This window comes from Podarcis erhardii (assembly GCF_964252035.2).
Source record: "Podarcis erhardii genome assembly, chromosome: 6".
NCBI classification, from domain to species: domain Eukaryota; kingdom Metazoa; phylum Chordata; class Lepidosauria; order Squamata; family Lacertidae; genus Podarcis; species Podarcis erhardii.
Window position 1 is genome coordinate 88,817,998 of NC_138510.1, and position 26,554 is coordinate 88,844,551.

At 44.6% G+C, this 26,554-nt stretch overlaps 1 long non-coding RNA gene across 1 annotated transcript in view; it reads left to right on the plus strand.

Annotated features, from left to right (window-relative positions):
- The window catches only part of LOC309343995, a 50,276-nt gene that overhangs the window by 7,112 nt on the left and 16,610 nt on the right, over positions 1-26,554 (plus strand). The window lies entirely within an intron of this gene.

Sequence of the window (26,554 nt, forward strand, 5' to 3'; positions counted from 1 at the left end):
CCAACTTCCAGACATATATGTAACTCTGCTATAAACTACAGTGGTACCTCAGGTTAAGTACTTAATTCGTTCCGGAGGTCCATTCTTAACCTGAAGCACCGCTTTAGCTAATGGGGCCTCCTGCTGCCGCCACGCCGCCGGAGCCCGATTTCTGTTCTTCTCCTGAAGCAAAGTTCTTAACCTGAAGCACTATTTCTGGGTTAGCAGAGTCTGTAACCTGAAGCGTATGTAACCTGAAGCGTATGTAACCCGAGGTACTACTGTATAGCCACTGCTTAAAAAAATAAAACCCCAGAAAATCAACATTCTGGGCAATCAACCACTGCTTTAACCCATCTGTGTCAGAGTGCAAAAGCTTAAAGATATTAGAGGGGAAATGTCATATTGGTGGTTTGTGGTTTTTATAGGGACTTAAGACTTAACACAGCCTTTTTCTAGGTGATTTGAACAGGTATTCTGTTGAAACAACAGCCAAGAGGATAACCTTTGATTATGAAACTTCAAAGGATGAGCAAGCATTAGCGGCGTTACAAAATAATGTCTTTAGTTGCTATATATGGCTGTGAGATTTCTCTTCTCCTAGACCACCGGGGATATATCAAACATGACTCAAGGTCTATTCTAAGGGTAATCTGGGGGCATAGTAGCCACAGAGGAATCTCCTGTATGCTGGTGTCATGACAGACTTACCCTGTGGCCAGTAAATTGCACGCAAAGAGCTAAGAATGACATTTAGCCCTCTTCTGGCTTCCAGTTGAAACAGCCATTTATGGAGCAGATACCTGGTACAAACAGACGATGCTCTATACCTGTGTCTCCATGCTGTTTTGCCCTATATGTCAGTCCTTATTTACCCCTTAAATTGGCAGTACGCGGGTGGTGCTGTGGGTTAAACCACAGAGCCTAGGACTTGCCAATCAGAAGGTTGGCGGTTTGAATCCCCACGACGGGGTGAGCTCCCGTCGCTCGGTCCCTGCTCCTCCCAACCTAGCAGTTTTAAAGCACGTCAAAGTGGAAGTAGATAAATAGGTACCACTCCGGTGGGAAGGTAAACGGCGTTTCCGTGCACTGCTCTGGTTCGCCAGAAGCGGCTTAGTCATGCTGGCCACATGACCCGGAAGCTGTACGCTGGCTCCCTTGGCCAGTAAAGTGAGATGAGTGCCGCAACCCCAGAGTCGGCCACGACTGGACCTAATGGTCAGGGGTCCCTTTACCTTTATCTTTAAGTTGTGACTAGCAGAGCACACTAATAGAAATATGATGGAGAAATGCAGCTACAGTGAACCAATCTAACTTGTACTTCCTGAATCAATATGCGGACATGCAGCTATTCTTTGAAATTTGCACTTTATGAATGTTGCGAATTAGTGCTCCAACATGCACATAATATTTGAAGGACAATTGTAAACAGTTAACAACACTAGCAGGGTTGATTTAAAAAGACTTGTAAAGTTAATGAGTATTGCCTTTTTATATTTAGTTAAAATTGTGATAACAGAAATGAGTGAAATGTAAAATTGGAAGAGGTACAAATGCTATGACATCGAAATGAAATATGAAAACCATGAGGTGGGAGGGAGGGAAGTCCATCAGCTCACATGAGCAAAAAATTAAGATAACAATGTATTTACAGTGGTACCTCAGGTTACATACGCTTCAGGTTACATACACTTCAGGTTACAGACTCCACCCAGAAATAGTACCTTGGGTTAAGAACTTTGCTTCAGGATGAGAACAGAAATCGTGCTCCGGCGGTGCAGCAGCAGCAGGAGGCCCCATTAGCTAAAGTGGTGCTTCAGGTTAAGAACAGTTTCAGGTTAAGAACAGACCTCCAGAACGAATTAAGTACTTAACCCGAGGTACCACTGCAAATGGAAAACAATAAAAATATTATTTTTAAAAATGTGCACATTGTGAGAAACAATGTGTATGTTGGTGAAAATAAAATACAAAAATGCATTATATAAGGGGAAATTATTATAGTAGGAAAAATATTTCTTATGTTCACAATAATTCATTTGGATACAGTTGCTTTTTTAATGTATCTTCTCCGTAGGTACGCATATAAATATGGAAACATAGAACTGCAGAGCTGGAAAGGACTCTGATGATCATTAGTCCAACTCCTTGCAATGAAAGAATATGCAGCTGTCCCATATGGTGATTGAGCCTTTGGTGTTATCCAGGCTCATCCAGGTGTGATGATGATTATGATGATACCAGTGTGGTGTAGTGGTTAAGAGCGGTGGACTCGTAATCCTGGGGAACCGGGTTCGCTTCCCCGCTCCTCCACATGCAGCTGCTGGGTGACCTTGGGCCAGTCACACTTCTCTGAAGTCTCTCAGCCCCACTCACCTCACAGAGTGTTTGTTGTGGGGGAGGAAGGGAAAGGAGAATGTTAGCCGATTTGAGACTCCTTCGGGTAGTGATAAAGAGGGATATCAAATCCAAACTCTTCTCTTCTTCTTCTTCTCTCGCCTCAGTTCCCTGTGCCACGCATGCCACCTTAAATCTGGTGCTAGTGTGCACACTGCACCTTTAATGTGTGTTTGTCTTGTGTGTGTGTGTTTTAGTGTGTTCATGTGTGCACATGCAAGTCTGTGTGCAAGAGAGACCATGCCCAAAGGTAAAGTTAAAGGACCCCTGGATGGTTAATCACTTTATAATTACTCTCAGTGGAGAGAAGTGGGGTTCCTCAACAGGTTGAGGAGATGTTTCCACCTTTTGACAGGAGAGTTAGACAAATCCAGGGACTTCAGCAGAGGGTGCCTGGCTGGTTTGGTTCTGGGAACATAGGTTTTAAAAAATGGTAAAGGACCCTTGGATGGTTAAGTCCAGTCAAAGGCGACTATGGGGTTGCGGCGCTCATCTCGCTTTCAGGCTGAGGGGTACCGGCGTTTGTCCACAGACAGCTTTCCAGGTCATGTGGCTGGCAGGACTGAACCGCTTGTGGTGCAATGGGACACCGTGACAGAAACCAGAGCGGACAGAAACACTGTTTACCTTCCTGCCATAGCAGTACCTATTTATCTACTTGCACTGGTGTGCTTTCGAACAGCTAGATTGGCAGGAGCAGGGACAGAGCAACGGGAGCTCACCCTGTTGCAGGGATTCGAACTGCCGACCTTCTGATTGGCAAGCCCAAGATGCTCGGTGTTTTAGACCACAGCGCCACCCACGTCCCTGTGACTATGCCTAGTACCAGTATGTGGGCCCTGGAGGTCTGACCATAGCTGTCAACTTACAGATTTGAAAATAAGGGACCAGCAGCCTCGAAAATAAGGGATCAGCAGCCGAAAATAAGGGATCAGCAACCAAAATAAGGGATTTTCAGAGCACAGGTATGTTCAACTTTCTGAGCCCCTCCGAGCCAAAGGCAGAAAGCCCAGCCAGCAGCCAAACGAAGCCTCAAGCGGCGGTTCCCACAGCGCAGCAACCCGGCAAAGGGGATGCAGCAAAGAAAACCACCGTCACCTCTTCGCTGGGAAGCGCTGAGCAAAGGCGAGTCCCCAGGCAACGCGGCCAATTTGATGGGCACAAGGCATGCAAGCTCCACCCCCCAGTCGTTCTTAGACTCCTTATTGGATGAGCAACACAGCCAAGCAACACAGTTGGAGCCTCCCTCCTCCCTGGCCGGCAGGGAGGGAGGGAGAGGAGCTGCTTCCTTTGAAACCTTTGAAATTTTCCTTTGAAATTTAAGGGACATCATCAATCCGGGACAGCAGCGGGACATGGCGCTGGGATAAGGGACTTTCCCTCTAAATAAGGGACGGTTGACAGCTATGGGTCTGACCAAGGGCAAATATGGCCCTCAGACCAAGCCAATCAGCCACTCCTCCTCTAAGAGCAAGTCGGTGCAGCATAATCCTATGGATGCAAAATATCTAGGCACCCCATAGTGCCTTAAAAGAGGTAGGAGCAATGACTTACAGTTCAGCATCAGCTTCCTTGCACCTCTCTGTTAACCATTGCCTGGCAGGGAGGCTTAATATGTGGAGGGAACAAACCAGAATGCACCAACCAGAACAGGTATGCTCAGTTTCCCCTCTCTCCCTGCAGCCGGGCTCCCAGAAAACGCTGCTGGAGACTTTTGCACAGAAACTTAATGGAGCTGCCCGAGCCTGCGTCAGCTAAGAGTTTATCACTACAGTCTTCATTCATTAAAACTACTCATGTGTAGAATAGTGTAGCTGTTGCAAATATCAGGGAGGCGATCGGTTCTCAACTATTAATGTGTAACTCAGGGACACAAATATCACCTGTGGAATTTAGACAGCTGTATGGAAAGACGAATGTCTTCCTCAATAAAGTGCACAAATCTCTGCCGCTTTATGTTAGGTATGTCGTCAGTGGCCCCTTCCCACTTCAGCCATATTTTCATTGCTCCGTTTCACACTCGCATTCTGATTATCCAGCGGCAAATGTTCTGTCGGGCTTGGTGTATATCTGAAAAGGAAGTACCAGAAACATTAGCTTTTCGTAATTCGGTAATAATGCATGTTCTTTGGACCTTAACTGTTCAGCAACTACTACTGTTGAATTATCTGAGTGGCTTGATATATTCAGCATAAATAAAAAGTCAAGATGCACTTTAGGCAAATATTCATACAAGTAGCGAATAGAAAGCGCTGTAAAATCTACATTAAACTCAAGAATTTGTTCATTCTTGCTTTTGCTTTTAAAAGGGATAGTCTACCTACCTGCACATGAAGTCCAAAGACTTAGGATGCCTTTAAAAAGGTAAAGGGACCCCTGACCATTAGGTCCAGTTGTGACCGACTCTGGGGTTGTGGCGCTCATCTCGCTTTACTGGCCGAGGGAGCCAGCGTATGGCTTCCAGGTCATGTGGCCAGCATGACTAAGCCACTTCTGGCAAACCAGAGCAGCACATGGAAATGCCGTTTACCTTCCCGCCGGAGCGGTACCTATTTATCTACTTGCACTTTGATGTGCTTTCGAACTGCTAGGTTGGCAGGAGCAGGGACCGAGCAACAGGAGCTCACCCTGTCACAGGGATTCGAACCGCTGACCTTCTGATTGGCAAGTCCTAGGCTCTGTGCTTTAACCCACAGCACCACCCGCGTCCCTAATTGGATGCCTTTACAAAACAGCAAAACCAAAAGCATTTGTTTTTTTATTTAATTATTTGAAACAGTTCTGTACTACCTTTCATCCAGGGCTTTTTTTTTTCCAGCCGGGACACACCAGAACTCAGTTCTGGCACCTCTCAGGTGGGCGCCACTGCTATTATAAGAGAACAAGGTTCATGGTGAGTTCTGGCACCTCTTTTTCTAGAAAAATAGCACTGCTTTCATATGTGTTTAGCAGCGGTACTCAACCTGTGGGTCCCCAGATGTTGTTGGACTACAACTCCCATCATCCCTGAGCTCTGGCCTTGCTAGCTAGGGGTGATGGGAGTTGTAGTTCAACAACATCTGGGGACCCACAGGTTGTGAAAGGCTGGTCTAGGGCATGGGTAGGCAAACTAAGGCCCAAGGGCTGGATCTGGCCAAATTGCCTTCTAAGTCCGGCCCGCGGATGGTTCGGGAATCAGCGTGTTTTTACATGAATAGAATGTGTCCTTTTATTTAAAATGCATCTCTGGGTTATTTGTGGGGCCTGCCTGGTGTTTCTACATGAGTAGAATGTGTGCTTTTATTTAAAAATGCATCTCTGGGTTATTTGTGGGGCATAGGAATTCTTTTCCCCCCCTTCAAAATATAGTTTGGCCCCCCACAAGGTCTGAGGGACAGTGGACCGGTCCCCTGCTGAAAAGGTTTGCTGACCCCTGGTCTAGGGTATGTCCCACCAAGGCTAGTGTTTTTGAAGGAGGTTATCTGGATGGGTTAATTTCTTAAAGGACAGGTTTTTTACAAGCAAGAAAAGCACCGTAGCTTTTCCACCTTCATACAAAACAAGGCATCATTCATTATATTCTGTGGCACTCTGTTCCTACAACCACTGTCGGAGTTTCCTGTGTTTTGCTCACTGATGCAATGGTAACTTCTGCTGCGGCAGGATGCCAGGAAACAAAACTGAGATTTCAGTAACGGAATATTATTTTTGGAGGCAACGTGTTCATGGAGTGAATGCAGGTCAGCTTTTACTCATTTACTGAAAAAATCCGTTGAACCTTCTAACTAGGTTATTTCATATTGAATTTCCTGAGGCGATGCTGACTTTCTTTGCTGAGAAGGGAAGCACTGAACCAATACTTGTTTTAAAGAGAGGTACGGGGTTTCGCAGGGAGAGGGGAGTTTGGAAGAAAATTTTGGTGCCTTCCAGAACCACAGCCTTAGCCCTGCAAAGTCCTTCTTCATATTTAGTTTTTTGACAAGCATAAGTAGCAAGTGATTGTGCTCTCCACCCTTGAAAGAGAACTTTTTTCCCCTGGGTGTTATGTGTATTTCTCCAGAATTCTTTGTAACAGTGGAAGCACCACTGCTTCTTTGCAAATATTTTTTATAAAACAATTCTGGAAATATTGAAAGCTGATGGTTATTATCTCTGTCTTTTGACACCAGTCTTTTAACACATAAAGAGGGACACTCTTCTCATTTGGGTTTGCGATAGCTCAAATTGTACCTTTAACGCCATCCCACCTTTCGTGCCAATCGTTCAGCAAACCGAAAAGAGAAAGAAAAGAAAATGGATGAAAAAGGGACAGTTTTCTTAAAACTTACATATTATTAAGGGAATGGTTACAGAACAGTCATGGAAAACAGTGGCATAACCTGGGGGGCACATGGGTAGTTTAGGGGAGTTTTTAATGTTTGACTTTTTCTTGTGTTTTTAATATCCTGTTGGAAGCTGCCCAGAGTGGCTGGGGAGGCCCAGCCAGATGGGCGGGGTGTAAGTAATAAACTCTTCTTCTTCTTCTTCTTCTTCTTCTTCTTCTTCTTCTTCTTCTTCTTCTTCTTCTTCTTCCTCCACAAAATTGTTAGGGGTACAAGATTTCAACACCCAGTGCCGCCTCAGTACAGCTTCATGCTTCTGTCACTGGGCTCTGATGAAAACGGCTGCTCCATGCCAACCTGGAAGTGACCTGGGAGGTTGAATGGTTTAACGTGGTACAAGGCAGAGCCAAATATAGCTGACCTAGTGAAAGGTTGCATGGGAGTCATCCTGCAGATCATTAAAAACCGAGTTCTCCCTGGAACAGTTCTTGGAAGTGTGAGCCCAAGACAAAGAGCAGGAGCCAACACACATTCCATAGCGTGTCAGTTTAAGAACCAGCACTGCTTCGTTGTTTACATTGGACTGTTTGGATTACACCTGATTGGAATGTGCACTAATTAGATCTACCCTAGATAGGTTTCAGCTCAAGGAAAGGATGTCACCTCTTAGAGACTTTACAGACTGAGGAGAAACTCCCCTTACTTTCTCAAGTCATGATTACTGCCTGAATCACTACATTTCTTGGCTGGATTCCCCCCACCCCACCCCCTCAAGCAGCAATTGACGTCAACATTGCCAATCATTAATTCGTCAAGTTACAAGTTTGTAATTTGCACAAGTGCCTAAACGCTGAATACAAGCCCCATTAATCAAACATTCCAGAGTCTGTTGCTGCTACATAACAGTATCCCAGTGTTATTTTAAACAGTAATGAGGCTATTTATTTATTTTAAGAGTGGGGGAAAAAAGATTAGGAAAAGGAGTGAAATGCTCAGATCATGGATTGTGAAAGAGCCATTTTGGGAGGTAGGGTTTTCCAAGGTGGGCTTCCCTTCTCTAGGGGTGAATGAGAGGTCAGCAGAGGTCCTGGGCATCTTCTGAAATGCAGGCCATCAGAAGGACAGAACTGCAAAACCAATGGGCCATTGAAGAGCACATTGTGCACAGCTCCACACTATACATAGCAAACATTTATTTTAACACCACTACAGCAAATGTATAGAGTACAAGTAACATATCATGTATGTATCTGCTTCTTAAAATGCCATTAGTGTAAAAGCATCTGGGAAGTGGATTGGCGTGGGGTGTCCATACAAACGTGGAAGAGTAGTTCAAGATCTGTGCATATGTTTTTATGTTATCAACACTTGCAGTGGGCAATATAACATCAAACACATTCAGGTGTACTGGGCCAAGGCCGTTTAGGGCAGGCTTCCTCAAGCTTGGGCCTCCAGATGTTTTTAGCCTACAACTCCCATGATCCCTAGCTAGCAGGACCAGTGGTCAGGGATGCTGGAAATTGTAGTCTCAAAACATCTGGAGGTTGAGGAAGCCTGGTTTAGGGCTTTAAAGGTCAGAACCAACACTTTGAATTGTGCACAGAAGCGTACTGGGAGCCAATGTAGGTCTTTCAGGACCGGTATTATATGGCTCAGCGGCCACTCCCAGTTACCAGTCTAATCTAACGGGTGTACATGTACATTTATAAAATTTCCTTCCTTGTGAGCAGGGACACGATGAATATATCTGAACTCTGTTTCTATTTCTTCTACACTGCAAGTGGCTGTGACATAAGATTTTATGTTCAGCTACCAATTACTGGATTAGTTAGCTTTTTATAGTTGCTGGTACTGTCATCTAATAGGTGTAATCTAAAGGCACGTAATGCAGCAACCTTGCAAAGTAGTTCTGGGTCTGGCGGGTGGCGCTGTGGTCTAAAGCCCTGAGCCTCTTGGGCTTGCCGATCAGAAGATCAGCAGTTCGAATCCGCCCAACAGGGTGAGCTCCCGTTGCTCTGTCCCAGCTCCTGCCAACCTAGCAATTCGGAAGCACGCCAGTGCAAGGAGATAAATAGGTATTGCTGCGACAGGAAGGCAACTGGTGTTTCCATGCACTCTGGTTTCCATCACAAGCGCCAGAAGCGGTTTAGTCCTGCTGGCCACCTGACCCGCAAAGCTGTCCGTGGACAAACACCGGCTCCCTCGGCCTGAAGAGAGATGAGTGCCTCGCCCCATAGTCTCCTTTGACTGGACTTAATTATCCAGGGGTGCTTTTATTGTTTAGGAAATGAAAAGACTGACTGGCTTTTCTTTTCTGTGGGGAAACAGTAGAGTCCATCAAGATTGTGATTGAAGACTATGTGCAACACCTGAGTGGCTACCACTTCAAGTTGAGGTTTGACCCAGAGCTTGATCCGTCACGGTGTTTCTGTTGCGCCAGAAGCAGTTTAGCCATGCTGGCCACATGACCCGGAAAGCTGTCTGTGGACAAACGCCGGCTGCCTCGGCCTGAAAGTGAGATGAATGCCGCAACCCCATATTTACCTTTGACTGGATTTAACCATCCAGCAGTCCTTTACCTTTTACCTTTGCCTAGACTGTAGATGGGACGCGGGTGGCGCTGTGGGTTAAACCACAGAGCCTAGGACTTGCTGATCAGAAGGTTGGCGGTTTGAATCCCTGCGACGGGGTGAGCTCACATTGCTCAGTCCCAGCTTCTGCCAACCTAGCAGTTCGAAAACACGTCAAAGTGCAAGTAGATAAATAGGTACCGCTCCAGCGGGAAGGTAAACGGCATTTCCGTGCGCTGCTCTGGTTCGCCAGAAGCAGCTCAGTCATGCTGTCTACATGGCCCGGAAGCTGTACACCAGCTCCCTCGGCCAAGAAAGCGAGATGAGCGCCGTAACCCCAGAGTCGGCCACGACTGGACCTAATGGTCAGAGGTCCCTTTACCTTTACCTTTACCTTTAGACTGTGGATAGGCAACCACCTACAAGTCAATTGTATACCTCTTTGACCTCCATAAATGAAAATAGGGGGGAGAGTTGTGCACACGTGGGTAGGTTTGGGGTGGAGTCTAGCCTACCAGTGCTGTGACCTGGTGGACAACAGTGGGCAAACATAATCAAGACGCAAATGACCCTCAACTAGAAAGTGGGAACTCCAAGTGCATGCACACAAATGGTGGCAAAAACATGGGGGCAAGTAACATGCTACAAATTGTGCAAATTTATTACGTTGCATTTCTGCTAGACATAATAATGGATATCTAGGATGACAACCACAGGCTACAGCCTGTTTCAAACCCCTGCCCTTTGGCCTCGGAGGCTTCTTCTTAATTTCCAGCTGTAGGCTATTATGAATTCGTTTTTGAAGTGGGAAAAGCTCCTTATTAAGACATTATCTAACTGAAGCAACCGAAATAGCTGCATTGATCATTATCTTAGAGCAATTAAGCTCAGAAATGTGACTGCTGTAAGAACAAAGTACGTTTATTTGTTGCTTCAACTCCCCACCCCCAAATACTACACAAGACCCAAAATAGCCTTACAATAATAATTATTTCTCTCTGCAAACTATCATAAGACTGGAAGGATGGAAACGTATTTGCCAACCTGGGTGGTCTTGCTTTTGGGTTCATTCACTGGCTGGTGTAAAACATTGTAGGATTTGCAGCAAAGCTTTCTTAGCGGCAGCACTGCATTGTAGCTCTGAGACGAACCCACCTGGCTTTTTCTATACAGTGCAAGTCAAACAGTTGCATAAGCATCCCTATGTCAGTTTAGCAGGATCAGGGGATACATACTGTCCCCACATTGTACCAGTTATTCCCATGTGCCTTTTGAGGAACCTAAGATCAAACCTATCCATTCTTAAGGAAATCAGCCCTGAGGGCTCACTGGAAGGACAGAACCCAAAGCTGAGACTCCAATACTTTGGCCACCTCATGAGAAGAGAAGACTCCCTGGAAAAGACCCTGATGTTGGGAAAGATGGAGGGCACAAGGAGAAGGGGACGACAGAGGACGAGATGGTTGGACAGTGTTCTGAGTTTGACCAAACTGCAGGAGGCAGTGGAAGACAGGAGTGCCTGGTGTGCTCTGGTCCATGGGGTCACGAAGAGTTGGTCACGACTAAACAACCAAACAACAACAACAAGATGCTGAAATTTAGCAAGTGAAGAGTTCCTCATTTATTTATTTTAAAGGAAAAGACTCATCCGCTTATTTTCCACGAGACAAGCTAAAGGCACGAGAGTTAGGCCACTAAAAGAAAAGATGGCAACCCTAGTGGTGCTGTGTTTCATATGGTTTGACATACTTTGACACTGCAGAGTGAAACGTGCTGTTTCATACAGTCAGTTCAATCTAGTTCAGTATTGTCTAGGCTTGGGAAACCTATGGCACTCCAAATGTTAATGGTATCCAACTCCCCATCAGCTCCAGAAACATGGCCAACAGCCAGGGATGATGGGAGTTGTAGTCCGATGACATCTGGAACGCCACAGGTTTTATACCTAGTCAATTCTGACTGGCAGCCGCTCCCCAGAGTTTCAAAAAGGAATCATTCTCAGCCCAGTATGTAGATGCTAAGGACTGAAGTTTGGACCTTCCATGTGTTCATAGAATCATAGAATTGTAGAGTTGGAAGAGACCCTGAGGTTCATATATTCCAACTCTTTGCAATGCTGGAATATGCAGCTGTCCCATACAGGGATTGAACCTGCAACCTTGGCATTATCTGTTAGAATTCCTGCTCCATGATTGCAGTCATGGGATTTTTGTCTATCACATGACGGTATGTGTTTTGACTCCACAGAGTGGGAAGTGACGAAGACAGGATGTTCGTGTTACTGTGTTCTGTGAAGTGGAACTATTGTCCTTTGTTCTTTTTCTCTTTGCTGTCTGATGCTAAAGAGAGAGGGAGCCATATTGCAGTGCTCCATGTGTGTTTATATGTAAATAAAGTAGATTAGCCAAAATGCTGAGTTGCTGAGGGCTGTTACACAAGCTGCACAAACTCTGTGGATCCCTAAGTGTGTCTGTTGGCATCGGTCGCTGTGATGTTCGGGCGGAAGAAAGCTTTTAAAGCTCCCGAACGATCAACCAGGAAGGAGAGAACATGCCAGTTGGGCATGTGTCTCTGCCAGGGTCCTACTCGAGTGTAGGATGAGCTCCTGACATTATCAACATCGCGCTCTAACCAACTGAGTTAAACATGTGCTGTACAATTGAGCCACATTCATTTCTGTGCAGGGTAGTTTTTTACGCTATATGTATAATGTGTTTTCCAATTATTCCAATTATTCCCAAAGCAGGCAACATGAATTAAAACACAAGCTTAGTGAAAGTTTACCCTAAAAAAAACAACCCCACAGGTGCAGCCAGGTGTCTGGCTATAGAGCAGAAGCAAAGGCTCCATGACCTACAATGTTTGGCAGGGAAGAGAGGGGATTATATCTATGTTTGCATGGATAAAGTCACCCACACACACTGGAAAGAATTTTAGAGCAAATGTTCACCAGGAGCCATCTGAGAAGTATTTTCCCTTTCGTCTCAAATGCCAGTACTTGTTCACTGGTGGATAATTCAAATGGCTTTTACAACTGTAAACATATAGTAATCCCAGACATTAAAATGCATGCAAATGGTGATGTTCCTTTTGCTTTGCCATAAAATACAGCAGCTGAAGGCCATCTCCTTTGTAGAGAAAATATTTGGAGATCCACCCATGCTTGGCTAACATTGCTGTCATAGAAGTGAAGGATAGGAGAAGCACTTTTTCAAAATAAATATAAAGTGAGTACTCTATTGTGAACAAGTCTGAAAAATATGTATATTTTCCTGCCTTCCTTTCTACAAATATTAGTGGCCGAAAGAAACTTTCTAGTTTAAGACCTGCAAAGGTCTGCCAAATTTAGACTGGACAAGGAGGGGACGACAGAGGACGAGATGGCTGGACAGTGTTCTCGAAGCTACCAGCATCAGTTTGACCAAACTGCGGGAAGACACTTTCTGCCTCTGAGTTTTTTGTTCTATTACAGTGGTACCTCGGGTTGCATACGCTTCAGGTCACATACGCTTCAGGTTACAGACTCTGCTAACCCAGAAATAGTACCTCGGGTTAAGAACTTTGCTTCAGGATGAGAACAGAAATCGTGCTCTGGCGGCGCGGCAGCAGCAGGAGGCCTCATTAGTTAAAGTGGTGCTTCAGGTTAAGAACGAACCTCCGGAATGAATTAAGTACTTAACCCGAGGTACCACTGTACTCTCAAGGCATGCTTGGCTCTGGGAGGGGGCGCGTTCAATAATGCTTTCAAGAGACACTGTTAGCTGTCTCTCCCCAGTGCTTCTTCTTCCTCCTGCTCCCCTCCCAATATTTCCCAGCTTCTCCCCTCTGCAGCCTCTGAACTATTACCTTCTGCAAACCACTATTCTAAATCTATACTGTCCTCCTCTTCTCTGGAAGGTGCAGGAAGAGGGGGGCTGGTTCCAGGGCCGGATTTAGGTTTGATGAGGCCCTAAGCTAGTGAAGGTAATGGGGCCTTTTATAGCTCCAGCTGTCCTTTGTCAACGACAAATTGTCGCTGTTTTTTTGTGTTGAATATTTGCTATATGGTAATTTAAGGACCTAATAGGTCTCTAAAGCCATTTGCACATAACAAATAGGAGCCTACACCACACAAAACACTGCTGCTGTTTGTAGGTTTTATTTTATTTGTTTTTTATCTTATATTTTGGAAATGTTATTTTTTCTTTAAAAATTTTTAGGGGACCCAAGAGAGGGGGCCCTAAGCTATAGCTTGTTTAGCTTATACCTAAATCCAGCACTGGCCAGTTGCCACTATTTCTCCTCAGTCCAGCCCCTGACATCTGTTTGTTTCATTCGGTTTGGGAACAAAGGTAGGAAAATTGTGTTTTTAGAAAGCGAGAGAAAGATGGAAGAAAGCAAGAGCATTCCTTCACCTGTTTAGCGCCCAGCAGGGTACTGGAAATGATGGGTGAAATTGCTTTAACACAGAGAGAGACACACACACACACACACACACCACAGCAAACTTTAGGATTGTCATCTAAATTCTTCAAAGTTTGCAACTCTAACTCTAACCATTAGCATCATCCATGCAAAGCTGATATCTTTGAAACGCAACCGAGTTTGGAATGTTTAATATTGACTGGATATTGATAAATGATAACCCAAAGAGAACATAAAGAAGTGAAACTGAAGCAGGTTTGGGTCTTGGCCATAAAAAATAGGTGTGGGTAAAAAGCATTCCTTCCTTGGGGTGTTCTAATAATACTTCCTAAAGGTAAAGGTAAAGGTACCCCTGCCCGTACGGGCCAGTCATGTCCGACTCTAGGGTTGTGCGCCCATCTCACTTAAGAGGCTGGGGGCCAGCGCTGTCCGGTGACACTTCCGGGTCACGTGGCCAGCGTGACGAAGCTGCTCTGGCGAGCCAGCACCAGCGCAGCACACGGAAACGCTGTTTACCTTCCCGCTATAAAGCAGTACCTATTTATCTACTTGCAGTTAAGTGTGCTTTCGAACTGCTAGGTGGGCAGGAGCTGGGACCGAACGACAGGAGCTCACCCCGCTGCAGGGATTCGAACCGCCGACCATACGATCGGCAAGTCCTAGGCGCTGAGGTTATTTTTTTTAAAAAAAATGATATTTATTACTTTTACAGCTTACAAAAAAAAGAAAAAGAAAGAAGACACAAAAGAAACAATACAATATAAACAATACAAAACACAACCTTAACATCTAAACACCATAAACTATACAAAACGAAACAAAAACAATTTAACACACATCATACCTTTACCATAATCTATCTTTCATTCCCTTGTTTCGTTGACCTCCTCTCACCTCCCTCCTTGTATTCCACTTCTATACGTTATCTCAGCAAATCCTTTATCTTGAAATATTTTTAATCTTATTCCCCATTAAATCTAATATACCTATTTACACTTAACCTCTTGAAACATTTCCACTAAGGCCAAAAAAAATTCCATTCCAAGATTTTTCTATCCCTCATTAAATTTTACAAAATTTCCCTATATAGATTTTAAATTTTCCAATCTTCTTCACCGTCTCCTCTTCCTGGTCTCGGCCTCTGCCAGTCCTTTCCATCAATTCCATATAGTCCATCAACCTGGAGATCTTATGTCCGAGGCTCTTAACTCATCTCCACATCCCTTCTGCCAATCTTCTTCATATTCTTTAATTCTAGAGAGCAGATCTCGGGGAAGCTCCGACCCAACAGCACTTTTATTCCATCTCAACAGGTCAACCAGATTTCCATAGTTAAAACTAGGATCCATAAAATATTTCAAATCTTGTTTCAAGGTTCCTCCAACTCCAAAGGCCCCCAAAGCTCCAATCCCCTCCCGACCCAAATCCATGTCCCAAATGTCAATTGACCCCTGCATAAGGGGATCTCTCCAACCTTCCCCCTCCAGTCCAGGCCAGGCTCCAATCCTCAAAATCTGACCTCTTCCAGTTTCAACCACAAAGGGCCCCAACCTGTAACCCTCAACCTGCCTCTGTGAGGTTAAGGCTCCCCCTTGTATTACTTTAAGTTCGACAACAGCAACTTTCTCCTTCTCCTTTTCAATGATTTGCCCTAATGAAATAGATTCCTGTGCCAGATCCTGAGTTATTTCTGTGTTGGTATTCACTTTTGGTCCCGAAATGTCAATTTTAGTAGCCATAGCATCTATCCTCTTGTGAAGCTATTTCAGCAAATGATCTATCCTGCAAAATGCAGACACTATTATCTCATCTGCCGACATTTTAGTCCAAGGTCAGTCTCTAGTTCTCACAATTCTTATTGTACACCTGGATTCCTCAGCTCAACTCTTGTAACAGTTTCAGCTCAACTCTTGTAACAGTTTCAAAGACTCCCTCTAGGGGGGAGCAATCTCCACTTGTATCAGTCCTTTCTGACACAATTCCAAAAGTAATATAGTTTCAGTTTTCAGTTACTTTTTCAATTGCTTTTTCTTCCTTTTAAAACGCAGAAGCGGACAGTGAAAGCAATATATTTCTCTTACTAACTGACTATTTTTCGCTGTCAATGAACTCTTCCAAACGTCAATCTGTTGGCAGCCCGTTCCCAGGAGTTCAGAGCAGTGATAATTTAGTTTTTATCACTCTCTCCTGCAGGATGCACAGTCCACAATTTCCCCCCTCTTCCCCTGCTTCCAAGGGGGGTTTAATGGTTTCAATCGATGGAAGTTTAATCCTTTACATGAGGCTTTCCAAGACCTTAGCTTGCAACCTCTTTGCTTCAGTCTATTTACAAAAAGGGAAGGTGGACTTCCTGTTTTGTTTTTGTTTTTTTTATAAATATTTATTAAAGTTTTTAAATATAAATGCACAAATAATAAACAGTCTTACTTCTATCACAGACATAATTTCATCACTTCTTTGGGCTCCCTCACGTCTCCCGCTCCCATTTACATCGTTAAAAGTTTTTTCCAAACAAATTATCAACTTGTTTACAATCTCATGTCCACTCATTCAAATATAATCTAGCACTTCTTCCAAAAAATTTTATATTTTCTTTAGTCTCACTTATCATCAAATTTCAAATCTAATTTAGTGGTGGCCAGTTTTTTATAATCTAGCATCCTTCTTAGCATTCAACCAAATTACAATGTTTTTGTAGATACTTCTTGAATTTCTCCCAGTCTTCCTCCATCTTCTCTTCTCCCAGGTCACGGATTCTGCCAGTCATCTCGGCCAGTTGCATATAGTCCATCAGTTGCATCTGCCACTCTTCCAGTGTGGGTAGATCTTGAGTTTTCCAGTTTTTTGCGATGAGTATCCTTGCTGCCGTTGTTGCATACATAAAAAATGTTCGGTCCTTCTTTAACACTTTCTGGCCGACAATACCCAGAAGGAAGGCCTCTGGTTTCTTAGTGAAGGTATACTTAAATACCTTTTTCAGCTCATTATATATCATTTCCCAGAAGACCTTCACCTTAGGGCATGTCCACCAGAGGTGAAAGAATGTTCCTTCGTTTTCTTTACATTTCCAACATTTATTATCAGACGAATGGTATATTTTGGCAAGTTTAACTGGGGTCATGTACCATCTATATATCATTTTCATTACATTTTCCTTCAGAGCATTACATGCGGTGAAGTTCAGCCCAGTGGTCCACAACCTTTCCCAGTCCTCAAACATAATGTTATGCCCAATGTCCTGTGCCCATTTTATCATAGCCGATTTAACCATTTCGTCTTGTGTATTCCATTTTAACAGCAAGTTATACATTCTAGATAATACCTTAGTCTTTGGTTCTAACAATTCAGTTTCTAACTTCGATTTCTCCACCTGGAACCCTAACTTTTTATCATTTTTAAAAACTTCTTTAATCTGAGCATAATGTAACCAGTCTCGCACCTTATCCTTCATTTTCTCTAAACTCTGCAATTTCCAATTGTCTCCATCTTTTTCTAATATTTCCCAATATTTTGGCCATTTAGCCTCCATATTGGGTCTTTTTAGGGCCTTAGCCTCCAGAGGTGAGAGCCACCTTGGAGTTTTATTTTCCAGTAAGTCTTTGTATTTTGTCCAGACATTAAACACTGCTTTCCTGACAATATGGTTCTTAAAGGCCTTATTGATCTTAACTTTATCATACCATAAGTATGCATGCCAACCAAAAGCATTGTTAAAACCTTCCAAGTCCAACACGTCAGTGTCTTCGAGAAGTAGCCAGTCTTTTAGCCAGCAAAAAGCTGCGGCTTCATAGTACAACTTTAAGTCTGGCAGGGCAAAGCCCCCTCTTTCTTTCGCATCTGTTAATATCTTAAACTTAATTCTGGGCTTTTTGCCCTGCCAGACAAATCTGGATATATCTTTCTGCCACTTCCGGAAGCACTCCGTTTTGGGTGGACTTCCTGTTTTGAACCTTCCCCGCTCGTTGCCAAATTAAGGTGTTTAAAAATCCAATTTTCCGTTCTACTCACGGGTTGTTGTTTAAAGTCCAATTGTCCACAGGAAAAAAGTCCACAGGAAAAAAGCGCTCTCCAACAATAGCAATGCGGCTTCACTGCGTGAAAGAAGCAGTCAATTCAAAGCACCGTGCCACTCACCCCACATTGCTCCAGATCCCCAAAACAGGGTTTCCCCGCGAGTAGGGGAGGCGCTAGGCACTGAGGTTTTACCCACAGCGCCACCCGTGTTCAAAAAATATTGGCTTCTATGAAAGCAAGTAGAGCAAATCAGTCAGGCCATTTTTATTGGTGCAGTAGTATTTTGTTTTTTGCTTTGTTTATTTTGCATTCCTTGGACGTGCCTTGCCAGATTCAACAAATTCTCTGGAGGCATTTCTAATAAAGATATAATCACCAGGCTTGCTATTTATGGATTACTTTACAACCGTGTTCAGGGAGATTTGGAATACACTAATTACAGCTCCAGCTGGAATGGAAGCTGCTTTTTTTTTAATTACATCTAAAGATACAAATGAGATCAACAAGCAAATGGTTGACATATTTCACACATCGCGGCAGCAAAATTGGTCACATTTTATATCAGCAGGAAAATTATGTTGATATGGGAAGGGGAGAAATATCAACTGCAAACCATTACTGTAATACTATCCCAGGAAATTTGACTATTACATAGTTACTGGCAGTACTGACACTTCAATTTATATATGCTTTTCATTATGATTTTGTCTCCCTATGTTGTTTTTGGAAGCAATAATACGGCATACAGAAATTAACTATTAACCTGCCAACTTGTTTTTATTATTGCTTGTAAGCCGCTCTGAGCCCGGCCTTGGCTTGGGAGGGCGGGGTATAAATAAAAATTATTATTATTATTATTATTATCTTATGGCCCTGTGGTCTAAACCACGGAGCCTCTTGGGCTTGCCGATCGGAAGGTCTGCAGTTCAAATCCCCTCAACGGAGTGAGCTCCCATCGCTCTGTCCCAGCTCCTGCCAACCTAGCAGTTCGAAAGCACGCCAGTGCAAGTAGATAAATAGGTATTGCTGTGGTGGGAAGGTAAACGGCATTTCCGTTTGGAAATGGCACTTGTCATGGTCCTCTCTGCACCAGAAGCAGTTTAGTCCTGCTGGCCACATGACCTAGAAAACTGTCTGTGGACAAACACCGGCTCCCTCAGCCTGAAAGCGAGATGAGTGCCGCAACCCCATAGTTGCCTTTGACTGGACTTAACCATCCAGGGGTCCTTTACCTTTATCTTTTTACCTTATGGTCCCTAGGAGGGCATCCTATAGACAACATCAGATTTCCTTCTCTGAGGACACAGAGAAAGAGAGAAATCTCTTTTGGGATTGGAATGCCAGACTTTGGCATAACTTGGCTTGGTTTTTTTGTTTTGCATAGGTTCAACCATCTCTTGAGATAATGAAGCCTTATTTACCTAGGGATCCATTAGCCTCGCCATCCCCTGGACCATGGAGGGAACAAAAGTACCAGGAAAGCAACTTCTTCTTTGGAGAAAAGAGTTTATTGCAATCTGCGCAGAGTGACAACCAGCAGGATCTCTCCTGAAAGACTGGCTGTGAAGCAAAACACTTCAGCAGACTTTCTTATACTTTTCTGAACACTCTTCCCCCTCCCATACCTTTTCCAGATTTGCCCAATCAGCTGGCAAATGTTCAACTTATTCCCTTATATGGCACATCCTTATATGTGCCTTTCTGCTAGCTAAGCACTCCCCCTCCCCTCTTGCTTACACGTGTCTTTTCTTATCTTTGCATTAGTAAGCATAAGACAGGAAGAAGGGGCCTGGTTAAATCTGCAAACAGCAGCTAAAATGTTTTTGCAAGCTAAGAAATGGACTTTTGACCTGCCAGACAAATTTAGCTGGCGATGTGCTAATCGTCTGGTAAATTTGCAGAAGTGAGATTAGCACAGGAATTTTTACTGCAGACAGCATTTGAGAGCAATCTTTCTTAGGTACAAAATACAAAGCACAGAGAGTATTGAAAGAAATCCTTCCCATCTCCCTTTACTCCCTCCTCTTCTTTTGAACAATCTATTACTTAGATTCGTTCTGGGGTAAGGGTCTATATTCTCTCATTACAGCAATCACGCGAGGTCCCATCATGCGAGACATCATTTTTCCCATCATATTCTGCAAGCATTGCATCAAGCAGGGAATACAAAAGCAGAGAAGCAAAAGGATTATAAGTGGCCCTGCTATAAATACCATAATATTCCTGATCCAACCACCATCGGGCAGCCAAGAATATAACCAATTCCATGGATCACCTTCTGTAATTTTTAGCGGGTTTTCAGCTATCATTGTTTCCATGTGGTCAATGGTGGCCGAAATGCTGACATTATTATCTGGGATAAACATGCAGCAATGAGAATGAATTAACGCACAAACTCCTCCCTTCGAGGCCAACATTACATCTAAAGCATAACGATTTTGCAAAACGACCTCCCTCATAGCAGACACTTCTTGGTTGAGGTCCTTTAATGCCTTAATGGTATCATTAAATAGTCCTTCTGTCCAATTGGCGAGCAAATGAAGATCTTTATAATTCATGGCTGCCCCTAAGGAGGGTAGTAGGGCCCGCGATATCTGGGTCCCAACATAGTGGTTAATAGGTGCGTTCACTGCCCTGCGGTTACGCAGTCTGAGAGATGTTGGTAACTCTCCTATTTTATATAAAAGGGGAACCACCACTCCTAGGGTACAAACTCCAGTAAGATCTCGGGGAACGGATTTAAATGCTGCATTGCCACAAATTAGCCAGAGCTCTTCCGGAAGAAGGCGACTGATGTTTTGGTGTTGCTCCGACCACTTGAAAGCTTGTGAAAACAGAAGGCTTACGTGCCATAGCTCCTGGGTAAAATTTAATAGGGTCTGAACAGAGGAATTGGAAATAGAGCTTTTGTGGAGGTGGTGCATATCAGTCATTAACTTGGCGCTAGTATCGGATTGATAACACCGGGAGGTATTTCCATAATTAACGAAGGCAGAGCAGGCCCTATCAAATACAAAATTCAATACATGTAAGCAATCAGGGTAAATCCCTCGTGGGGTTGACCCTTCAGAAAATTTTAAACAAATAAAAGCTGGCTCGGACAGGGCCAATTTTACGGGCGGCCACTGAGCTTCTTCAGGGTTTTTTCTATTTTCTATATTGAAGATATCATCAATGGGAATTCCATGTAGCATCAAACCTGGCCTTTTAGCATAAGGTGGTATGTGCATACACAGCCAACAATTGGAAAGATTTAACATTGTGGTGAACTTGAACATATCCTTGATATAAATATTGTCTTTCCACATCTTATGATAATTTTCTCCTCGTGATATTTTACTCAATAATCTAGTTCCCATCTGACCATGTTTACCAGGTGCAGCACCCTCCTTGTCTCCTGCAACTAGGAGAACGAGGAACACTAGGAGGATCATCAAGGGGATAGAAGGATCGGGCCGTCGTCTCCCGCAGAGCCTATGACGCTCATGCCAGCAGAAAAAGAGACACATCCATGTGGCAAGGGCAGTTGAAATAACTCCCATCCACCATCCCCAATCACTCCATGGTTCCTCCCAGCAATATTCAGGGGGTGTGCTCATTGTTGAAGAGCCCACTGATATTCGTGCTTGATTACCTGTTGAGCCTCAAGGATGAGAGCCCACCGGTGAGCTGATGCTCCCACTATGTGGGTCAACTTTTCTACTAACCCTGTTGGGTGGATTGAAATCTCGTGCTGCCTCCCTACTGACCAGAGCATATGGAAGCTGAAATCCTGGGGTGGCAACTCTTACTGGCACTTGTTCAGCAATTTCAATGCACACCTGGTTAAGGCTCCCACCCCTGCAACACTTGCATTAAGATAGGTTCCGTCCCATCTAGCGCCTGGATTAAGAGTAGGACCTGGTCTATCAGATGAGGTTGGTACAGTGCTCTACCCCCCAGATAACAGTTAACTACCCTCCCACAACAGCAAGAGCGGTCCAGAACTTGATAGAATTCGACCGCTTCTGCAACTTCCCGTATGAGCACTACCCACGCGTGCTGGACAGTGGTGTGGGAGAGGAGCCACAACGGGGCAGTGGGGTGTTTTAATACGGCAACCTCATCAAACCCCAGTTTCCAATAGCCAAAGAGCACGCCATCTCTTACCACCGGCAAGACGAACCATTCGTAGCAGAGGCCAGCAGGCCAGTAAGGGCGATATGGCTCAGTGGGGTCAGGGCTGTGGGGCATAGAGCAGATAACACACACAAAAAAAAAAGAAAAGAAAAGTCCTTATGAAAATATTAAATGTCCTGGTGGACTTCCTGGATCAGTCCCTAGCACTGGGTTTTCACGTTGGGGACGCTGCCCGCGGGCGCCCCTCCCATCCAATTCTTCAGCTGTGCGTAGAGATATCAGCTTCCGGTGTGATATCAGCAGAGCGGTCGTCAGTGGAGGGTCTGGAGATGGTCAGCCGAAGGGGTTAATCGGGATTTAGTTGCACAGTCCAATCTGTAGTGGTCACTCTGGTGTGGTGGACCCAAGGGGTGATGCCGGCAACTTTCACGGCTGTGGGTGTGGAGAGCAGGACGGTATAAGGTCCCTTCCAGCACGATTGTAGCTGCGTCCGTGCCCAATCTTTTACCCACACTTCATCACCTGGCTCGAACTGATTCAGCCAATACACAGGGGTTGTGAGCCTGGGTCCACCTGTTGAGACAAAAGAAAACTCGGAAGAATGTCTGGACATAATTATTCAATTGCATATCCTGACCAGCATGTGGGGACAACATTCTGACATATGGGACCGGTCTCCCAAACACAATTTAATGGGAGATTGCGGACCCTGAGTAATGCCAGAGGTAACATTGTCACCCAATTAGACCCAGTTTCCTGTGTCAGCTTGGATAGCCGATTCTGGGGTCTGTATGCTGTATGCAACTTTCAGTTGATTTGTAGTGCCTTAGCTAATTCCTGCAACATTAAATGAACAAAGGCTGGTCCATTATCAGCTTCTGCCCCTTTGCCAGGTTTAGGGTTCTGGTGAGCGCTGTTATTTCTGCCAGCTGGGCCGATGTTCCAGGCGGGAGTGGCTTTGCCTTGATCACCTGGTCTTCCAGGGCTACCACTGCATAACCTGCCTTCCGATGTCCAGCCTCAATGAAGCTGCTTCCATCCATAACCCATGATGGCCACTGGGGGTCTGCTTCATCTTTAAGGTCAGGCCTGCTAGAGTACACCTCATCCATTACTTCAATGCAGTCATGCGTGGGCTCCTCACCTACTCCTACCGGTAATGGGGTAGCTGGGTTGGGGGCTGTGGTGACTTGGAATTTCAAACGCGGATGTAATAATAGCATCTGACATTTCCTCATTTTAGCCTGGGAGAGGAAATAAGTGCCTCTCGGCAGATGGCATGCTGATTCTTTCCTAAGCGGCCTCGCCCTCCTCCCCGGGCGGTTTCTCCTAACGGTGGACCTCCCATCCTCAGGGCCATCACTTCTCCTTTTTCTTCTGGGCCTCTTCCTCCCTCTGATTATAAGTGGTTTGGGCTATGTCTAACATCCATTTCAGGGTGTGGCCCATCTGGATTTTTCGGCGAATATTGGGCGCTGCCTGGGCTACAAAGGCAGTTTTTATGATAGGGACATTGGCAGCCTTATCTGGGTCCACAGGGGTATACTGACGGTAGGCTTCCTTCAGCCTCTTTAAGTAGGCTCCAGGGGCCTCCTCTGTCCCTTGCACTATTTTTCTGGCCTTTACAAAATTGGTGGGTTTTCTGGCTGCCCTTCTCATGCCATTTAAGACATTCTGGCGATAAATGGTGAGGGTATTTTGCCCTTCAGTGGTCTGATTTGCTGGGTTTTCCTCAAACGAAGGGTTTTGGTTCCTCTAATTACAAACTTCTGCACTAGAGAAGGGGGCATGTTGAACTGTATAAGTTCCATTGGGCACCACCCCATCAGGTCCCGTGGGGGCCGGAGGGTCATATACTCTACGTAGAGGCATCACTCTGGCCGCGCCCTTTTCCTGTGCTTTATGTGCCCTATGGAGGGTCACTCTCTTCACTGCCTTCCCCACTCTTTCTGCCACTTTCTTCTCTGTTCCCCTATATATCCTGCTGTTCTTAACAAATGGGGACTGACGTTCACTTCTCCTGCATAAAGTTCCACAGACTTTCTCAAACGTTCTGCCTGTTTCTCTGTCCATGTCTTTCCATCACTTGTCAATTTAACCAATCTTCCTACAAATGCCTCATCCTCATCATCCTCTTCTCTTTCTTCCCTTTCTTCATCTTTGCCCAGATCTAACAATGCATTGTCCACGGGATTGGGGCTGGGGCATCTGTTCCCTGTGGCGGGGGTGGTGCCAGGGCTATTGCCGGGGCATAAGGCGGTGGGGGCATTAAAACTTTATCTTCTTCCCTCTCTGAATCCTGGAGGACTGGGGGTTGTCCTCCTGTCTTCCTGACTGAGCAGATTCGGCTGCCTGAGGCTTCTTGGCAGCATGGGGGGGGGGTTCTTTTCCACATTGGTCTTCCATGTGGAGATATAGGGGATTTGATCAGAATGGACATTCAAAATGTTCTGATCTAATGGATTAATGAATTGCAAATCAAGGGTCCCGGTGGACGGCCAATTTATTCTTTTGGGTGGGCCAATCTAATTTACACAATGTCCTCATCCTCCCATCAGCTTAAATCCCCAAAAGCATTCCAAAGGGGTACTTTTACTTTGGCCAGAACCCTTTTTCCAAATACTCCGCTCCTATTTACAGTAAAAATTCTCTCACACACTCAATCGCTTGGCCGGGCCAATCTAAATCGCACACCAAACCAAACACAAGACAGTATGACAATAACTAAAACCTCAACAAAATCCAACTATTAAAACATAACATAATACCTGGTACACACACACCACACAGAACACACCAAAAAAATCACAATATATATATATCCCTCCCTCTTCTGTTCCCAACTTCTGCTGGCGGCACTCTCCTGCACAACCAGTCCCCTTATTTTGCTGGCGGCATTCTCCTGCACAACCAGTCCCCTTTGTTTCCCTTTTATTTAACCTTACTGGCACACTTCTACCACAGCCAGTTCCCTTTTCCTGGCGGCACTTTATTTGCCACGGCCAGGTGAGGCTGATCAGGCCTCGCCCTTTCCCTCGGGCTGCCCTTTCCGTCGGGCTTACCTTTTCCGCTGCGGACCCCTCCTGGCCAGTTCTCTTTTCTCCCTCGACCTGTGTCTCCACTCCGGAGCGGTGTGGCCGGTTCCCCCCACGAATTGGCAGGGTGCGCGCTTGGAGCCTGCACCACCGATCCGAGCTGTTCACCGAGGTCGAGCCTGGCCCTCCGGTCCGTATTGGGGAGGAGGCTGATCCCGGACGAGCCCCCAAAGAAATGAAGCCTTATTTACCTAGGGATCCATTAGCCTCGCCATCCCCTGGACCATGGAGGGAACAAAAGTACCAGGAAAGCAACTTCTTCTTTGGAGAAAAGAGTTTATTGCAATCTGCGCAGAGTGACAACCAGCAGGATCTCTCCTGAAAGACTGGCTGTGAAGCAAAACACTTCAGCAGACTTTCTTATACTTTTCTGAACACTCTTCCCCCTCCCATACCTTTTCCAGATTTGCCCAATCAGCTGGCAAATGTTCAACTTATTCCCTTATATGGCACATCCTTATATGTGCCTTTCTGCTAGCTAAGCACTCCCCCTCCCCTCTTGCTTACACGTGTCTTTTCTTATCTTTGCATTAGTAAGCATAAGACAGGAAGAAGGGGCCTGGTTAAATCTGCAAACAGCAGCTAAAATGTTTTTGCAAGCTAAGAAATGGACTTTTGACCTGCCAGACAAATTTAGCTGGCGATGTGCTAATCGTCTGGTAAATTTGCAGAAGTGAGATTAGCACAGGAATTTTTACTGCAGACAGCATTTGAGAGCAATCTTTCTTAGGTACAAAATACAAAGCACAGAGAGTATTGAAAGAAATCCTTCCCATCTCCCTTTAATAAGATTTAAAAAAACAACTCACCACAAGAGTTCCCAAGGTGGGGCAGCAGACTTTGCCCCCACTCAGATGCTGGGTGCCAGTTTGAATCCAGATGGTACTCTGAAATGCAACTTTGGTGTGACTTTATTGGCACACAGTAGGTTTGACTGCCTCTTGAGATAGCGTTTCCAAACTCAGCTGGAGGTTTCCTGGGGTCGGAATGGTTGTTTTCATTGAGGTTTGGGTGCCGGGTGCCATTGTGATTCAAGATAGCAGACCGAAATGTGACTTTGGAATGGCTTCATCCATTTTTGGTGTCGCAGGTCCAAACTCACAAATTGCACTATTGAAAAAATCACAATTTTATTTTTTATAGTTTCTACAAATTCTGGGCAGTGTCAGGCACTCCCCACTAGTTTAATATAAAAGTAGCTGGCCTATTTTACTATAAAAGCACACACTTCTTGCTTGGCCCATAAACTTCAGGAGTAGAGCTGAGGTGAATCTCCCCTCCAAATTCACTATCACAGATTTTTATATCAAGTACTGTGAGAATTCACTAGTTTTATTTATTTATCAGTTGGCATGCAATGGTATTTAGTATTTAAGGGGAGATAAGCTGGCATCAAATAGTATTTAGCAGTGCACCTTATTTGATTGTTTTCATGCAATAGCATTTAAAGCCCAATATAATATAATATAATATAATATAATATAATATAATAATATAATATAATATAATATAATATAATATAATATAATATAATATAATATAATATAATATAATATAATATAATATAATATAATATAATATAATATAATATAATATGAATAAATATAATAAGAATTTATTTACACCCCTCCCATCTGGCTGTGTTTCCCCAGGCATTCTGGGGGGCTCCCAATAG